The sequence below is a fragment of the Myotis davidii genome, unplaced genomic scaffold (genome assembly GCF_000327345.1).
Source record: "Myotis davidii unplaced genomic scaffold, ASM32734v1 scaffold162, whole genome shotgun sequence".
Taxonomy (NCBI): Eukaryota; Metazoa; Chordata; class Mammalia; order Chiroptera; family Vespertilionidae; genus Myotis; species Myotis davidii.
This window is the reverse complement of record NW_006300036.1, coordinates 2,815,936-2,822,305: the sequence shown is the minus strand read 5'-3', so window position 1 is coordinate 2,822,305 and position 6,370 is coordinate 2,815,936.

Below are 6,370 nucleotides of genomic sequence, written 5' to 3'. Positions count from 1 at the left end.
GAAAAGGCAAGTTATCAAAATAAAAATGTAAGCAATAGAAATATTAAGATATTTTCCAGTTATTCTCATTTCACAAAAATAATCAAAGGAATGTGTCCAGATAACATAACTTGATAGGAGTTCCCACAGTTTATTATTTAAGGGACTCAGCTCTCAGTTTTCTTTTATGATTAAACTAACTCAGAAGTAATAATTTAAGAAAAGAATAGAAACTAAGAGTTCTGCCTTGACTGAGGCTTTTACTTCTCTGACTCTTGATTACTATTGGGACAAGTTTATTTTTGAATATATTTCTTTAAAACCAAAAGATGGTCTATGGGAACATTGGCAAGTCCATCCTTTTTCATATACTGATATGTGGCTTTATTGACACTTGTATTTTGTAACACAACTCACCAATAAATTCTGATGATCAGTACTAACTGCATGGGTGGCAAAGGAAGACATGTACCCTTATTTGTTTTTCTTTTGAGAGGATGATTTTTGTTGGCTGAATGTCTGCTGAGTAGGGTAACTTCCGAACTAAACCACAATGCTTCAGAAGTATTTCTAGCATTTGAAAGGGCATCAAAAAATGGCATGTAGTCTTGAATGTTATTTTTATGCCATAATGATGTTTGGATCGATGTGAAAATGGCTCCTCGTGCATCCTTTGTGGGAAGGCACCATGGGAATATGCATTTGGAATCAACCCATGACCTTTTGCATGCTTATTGTGACAGGTGCTATCGCACAGTAAAAATCTGAAGTTGATGGAATATTCTAATTAACCCAACAAGGTAGAAAACCCACTGCTTGAAAATGAACATGATGAAATATGTCTGAGACATGGAGGCCAAGCCAGAAATTTCCAAAAGAATTAATAAACTAAGGATGTCAGGTGTTGGAATGTATGGAATTGGAAATATTCTACTCTTACAAAGGCATAAGAAACAACTACAGAGTTTCGTATAGTGTCACCAGGGGAAAAAATGGCAGGATTTAAAAAGAATAAACGTCAATAATAATAATGTTATCTCAAGTATGTTGAGTACTTACTAACGTGCCCAGTCAACATTGCAATAGTGTCTCAAAAACCTAATGAGGCAGATATTTTAAAGAAGAGGTGACTGAAGCTCAAAGAAATTGAATAACTTACCCCCGATGACATAGGTATAGAAATTATGAACCTAGGATTTGAACCCATGACTCTGACCCCAACAAGCTTACTTTCTTTTGTCTCAATAATATGCATGCATTAATTTGTATGAGATCCAAACATCTGCCTATTCTACATGAAATAGTCTTCTGGTGTCTACAAAGAGCAGCACTTTGGAATCTAGAACACAAAGCAGCCTTTTCATTTGGGTATAACTATGGGCTGTAAAATTTTAATTACCTTTTGTTTAGAAAGTGCTATAGAACCTGAACTTGTAATCAGTGCTGGAAGTAGGCACACCAAGGGGTTGTTGATTTCCCTAGTGGATTTGAGTATCATTTATGGAAATGTAATTACAGTAGAATCCTGTTATAACGATCAATTTGGGCAACCCCCACTTGATCATTACATCCAAATGATCACCACATACAGACCATAAAACAGTGAGCCTCTCAAACCAGACAGGCTCCACAGTAAAATATCCATCTTGCAAAAACAGTATTATTAACACTAAGTACTTCAGAACCAGCACAGGTCAGTCAAATTATTGGCTCTAATTAGCACTTGTAAAGCTATAACATTCCTTAAGGAAAGTACAGTGGCTTACAGGAGAGGTTTGAAATTCAACTAAGTCAACAAGTATTTATTATGTGCCTGCTGTGTACTCTGAACGAGGTCAGGCACTGAGGAAAATGTAAAATAAATAGGACTTTCTTTTTGAAGCTCTCTACTCACTTCAACAAACAAGCTGCATAAACCCCTGGGACAATTCTGTCTAAAACGAGTAGGTACCCACAGACCCCCATAGTACAGTATGGCTTAGTTTCACCGGGTGAAAACATTGGCATCAATACAATAAAAAAGTTTGGAGGATAATCTTTTGTCACACGAATGACTGCGAAAGGAAATGGAATAGGAAATGAAAATAAATGTTCCTCCTGAGAGGTGCATCTTAAGTCAAAGAGCAAAGGGTGTTCATCTCACATTCCAATTTCCATGAATCATTACCTAAGTCAGAGAGCAATGAGATTTTCGTCTCATATCAATAACAGTGAATTGTTAATGGCCGACTGACTGCATTGTTGGGCTGAGAAGGATCTTGAGGCCAAATCAAGATTCATGGCAAAGAGTGATATTACTGATGGCGTGGGGATTACAGGGGCAAGACACAGGTGAAGTCTCTTTTGGACTTCCTTAATTTCAAGATCTTTAAATTGATCTGCCTACTGTCTAATGACTCTCCTAGAATCACAGCACAGAAAATACATCCTAGTGCATTGCACACAGTAGACTGTTCTCTTCCCTGCCTTTTCTACCCTACCTCCCTTTTTACTCTCCCATGGCCTCACACTGTTCCTATACATTAAGCAGAACCTAAATTGCTATCGTGTCCACATCGGTAATCCCCATCTGACCATTTTTGTCTCCATACTCAAACCAGACACTATAATCCACACTTTAACATCATTCAAAACCTCCACGTTTTAAATCTGACACTAGTATTTCTGCAAAGCCTGTTGTTCAAGTCAGAACACATCTGGAGTGAAGCAGAAAACCTCATGTCTCTGCTCAGGTGGATACATTCCTCTCTCTTCTGACTTCTCTGAAGCCACGGTTTATCCAAGCAATAGTATCTCTCTCCTTAAACTGCTATCTCACCTTGAAACTACAGGTTTCTAAACACCTGTCTATTCCTAAGGGTAGAAGGCTAGTTGCCTTGTATTTTGATAGTTTTCAATAACCTCCTATTTTTCTTTTCTCTCTAGAGAATCCACTTCAGAATCTTCTCTGCTGATTCTTCACTTAGTGTATCCCTGTGGCCCCAATTCACATATATCTTATGTTATTACACAAGATAAATTCCGTGAAGCTTTCCCTGACCTCTTAGTCCTTTCTATAATATAGCCATTACACCATGAAATGTGCTAATATGGTGTTGGTTCAGAATATTATGATGCTATCTTTTCAAGTGTATCTTTCTCACTTAACTCTGGGCTGTGACTTTTCATTTCTGGGTCCTTACCACTTGGCAAAGTTCCAGACACATAGTAATTTCGCAAGATACTTTTCTCAGGCTCTTTGGGCATTTTAAGAAGGGAGCCACAACAAAACAGTCTCCTTGGGTGTCATTGTTTCTTGTGTCTCATACTGTAGAGGCAAGAAATAGGGTGTAGAAAAAAATAAATCTTATGAATTAAACTAATGTAGCCTGATGAGAATGCTTACGCACTGACATTTCACCTGTGCATTAGCTATCTCCATTACTACAATGATCAGTGAAAGCAGATCTCCTTCCACCTCAACTCTCTGAAAGGAATAAAAACAACTCATGTTCAGCCAGCATGGTCCAGTCATAGTCCAGTGGTTGAGCATCAGCCTATGAATCAGGAGGTCACAGTTCCATTCCTGGCCGGGGTTGCAGGCTCAACCCCCAGTGTGAGATATGCAGGAGGCAGCGGATCAATGATACTCTCTCATCATTGATGTTTCTATCTCTCTTCCCCTCACCCTTCCTCTCTGAGATCAATAAAAATATGTTGTAAAAAAAGAATAAAAGCCACTCACAAGGATTAATAATGTTCTAGTATTTTCGGGATTTGGGATGCCTTCTATCCAGACTCATATCTCTGTAGGGTAAAACTCAGACAGTAGCATGTAGTGGAGGATTGCTGTGAGGGCAGGAGGTAGTAAGGCAGAATTTAAAAGGAAGAAATAACTTGTTAACATTCAGAAAGAAGGAGACTATTTAAAAAATAGTCAGTAAAAAAAGGCAGTAAATTTCAAACAGACAAGAGCCAAGGAGGCTAAGACTGCAGCAGTAAAAATAAATGTGTAACATCTTAGGTCTGTAGGCTAGAAGGGACAGCTCAGATAGCCTCCCCTGAAACTAGCATTTTAAAAAGTGCGTTTTGTAATTGCATTTTTTCTCTTAAGAGCCCTGAGACAGAAAAAGAAAAGAAAGGAGATTGTGATCAGTTGAAACTGACTTCCTCTAATACGAATAGTAACTATGATAAAATCAATGCATCCCATTTATGCCTGTGACTTTTCCCATATATCTTTTTCAAAAACACAGAATTTTTTTGCCCATTTTTAGAAATTCTGGAATGCAAGTTACTCCTTGAATTTTCTTCTACCCATTTTTGCTGACTTTCTATTCCAGTGGTTAGGCCTCGGGGTTTGGGCTGCAAACTGCTTGGACGATGACTTTCTTTAGTTCTGAACAATTAAAAGGAGCATTAGGATGTGGTCAGGTTTGGCACTTTGAGTTCAGCTTCAGCTGGGAAAGAAAAAGACACTTGTCAGTTTCCCCATCGTCTTGTTGACCGCTGTGGTAGGACAACAGGCTGTGGACAGAAGTCCAGGCAGGAATGGGGACTGGGCATTTGGTTGGCTGGTCCTCCCTGCCATACTTGTTAACAACCCGAAAAAAGCAGTTGGAAATTGGCTCCTCTCTTGAGCACCTAGAAAACATTTAATCCTAATATAATTCACAAGTTCAATAACTAATGAGTAAATTCTAATAATTAAATGGGTCTACAAATAGGAGTCACAGGCCAGTTCACATTGATAGTGACTGAAATGCTCAGATAGCAGGAAAACTTTACTTTATGGGGATAGCTGGGAAAATAGGATGATGGCAATGGAAAGATTTCTTGGGCACATGTTTGGCTATTTTACCTTACACTGCATGTTGTCTGTGTACATCAACAACAAGAAACAGGTTGAATGAGACACTTCAAATGGGAATCATAGATGTGCATGGAATGTGACCTTGTCCAATTTCTGAACTTCAGAATGATAAAAATGGGTCAAATAGTACTTTTCTAACAGAGTTTTGAGGAGTCAACCATGTATGCAAAATGCCTAGTGCAGAGCCTGCCATATATGGGGTCATCCATTCATGCTATTTCCTTCCTTCTCTTCATTTTCCCCCTATTTTTATAAGGTTACACAGACATAATCTTGAATATACTTGTGAGTTGGTTTGAGTTCCCAGAGCTTCTAAGTTTTAGATCAAGGAACCAGTGCCTCTTCCTTTTCCAACAATTCAGGGGTGATCCTTTCGGTCAGCCTTTGTCAATGTACCTCCCAGTACCCTGTGTTTCTAGGGTAGGTTGTTTATTTCCTTCACTGAGTTTGCTTGCGAGCCAGAGATAAAAAGCCCTGAATCTGTGCAAGCACTTGTGAGACAGGCCAGGCACGTGATTTCTGCAGGTGCTGGCCCCTCCTTGAGTGAACCAACTTAGCTCTAAGCAGAGCTATTATGTGTGTCATTTGGTACCATTACTATGCCCAAGATGAATATGAGATATCAACCTCAGATTGTGAAATGCAGACACTGATGGATGACAAAGACTCATTCAATTACAATTAGGACAAAACAAACAGCTTTTTGAAATGAAGCTCCTAGTGGGAAAGGAGGGGGGATTTCTATCCTGTTGTACTGATAGGTTTTCTTTTCTAAATGAGCATGGCAGCAGACAGGTTATATAGAAATGCCTCTGGCAGGAGAGATGACAGTGACATTAGCAGAATTTGGGAAAGAAAACAAATTGGCATCATCAAAGTACAGCATGAACCTTGTAAATTTATTTCTTTATTATTTTTTTTATAAATTGCATAGCATACATATATATCTGTAATAGCTGCTGAGAGCAGTGAAAGTGCAGCACAGAATATTCAAGAACTGCATACAGGCATATAGTTCAGTGAACCAATTATGACATTAAGTATTTCCTTTTTTAAATGGAGAGTTTGCCATAGTAAGAATTAATAAAGAGAAGAGATAACAGTAGAAGTTTTAGAGTGACTCAGATCTGGGCTCAAATTCTGTCTCTACCTCAGAGTAACTGTATGCCTTTTCCAAGTTTTAATTTCCTCATTGGAAAATGAGAATATTAATACCTACCATGCCAGTAGTTGCCCTTAAAGAACTGTAATGAATGCTGACAGCCTTCTTTTATCCTAGTTAACCTTTATAGACTTTCTAACCTTTATAGTCTCTTTATAGACCGAGGTAGGACCCTGAACATCCTTCCCTACGCCCACCGAAGCATTAAGTGGCTCTTAATTTGAGTTTACCTTAACTCCTGCTGATTTTTCCATCTCTCTCAACCAGATTAGGAATTTTTTGAGAGAATGACTCAATACATATTTTATATAAACATAAATCAGGGCAGGAATATCTTAATTAAACAATCCAAAGTTAGGCTCCTTCTGCTCTCTATC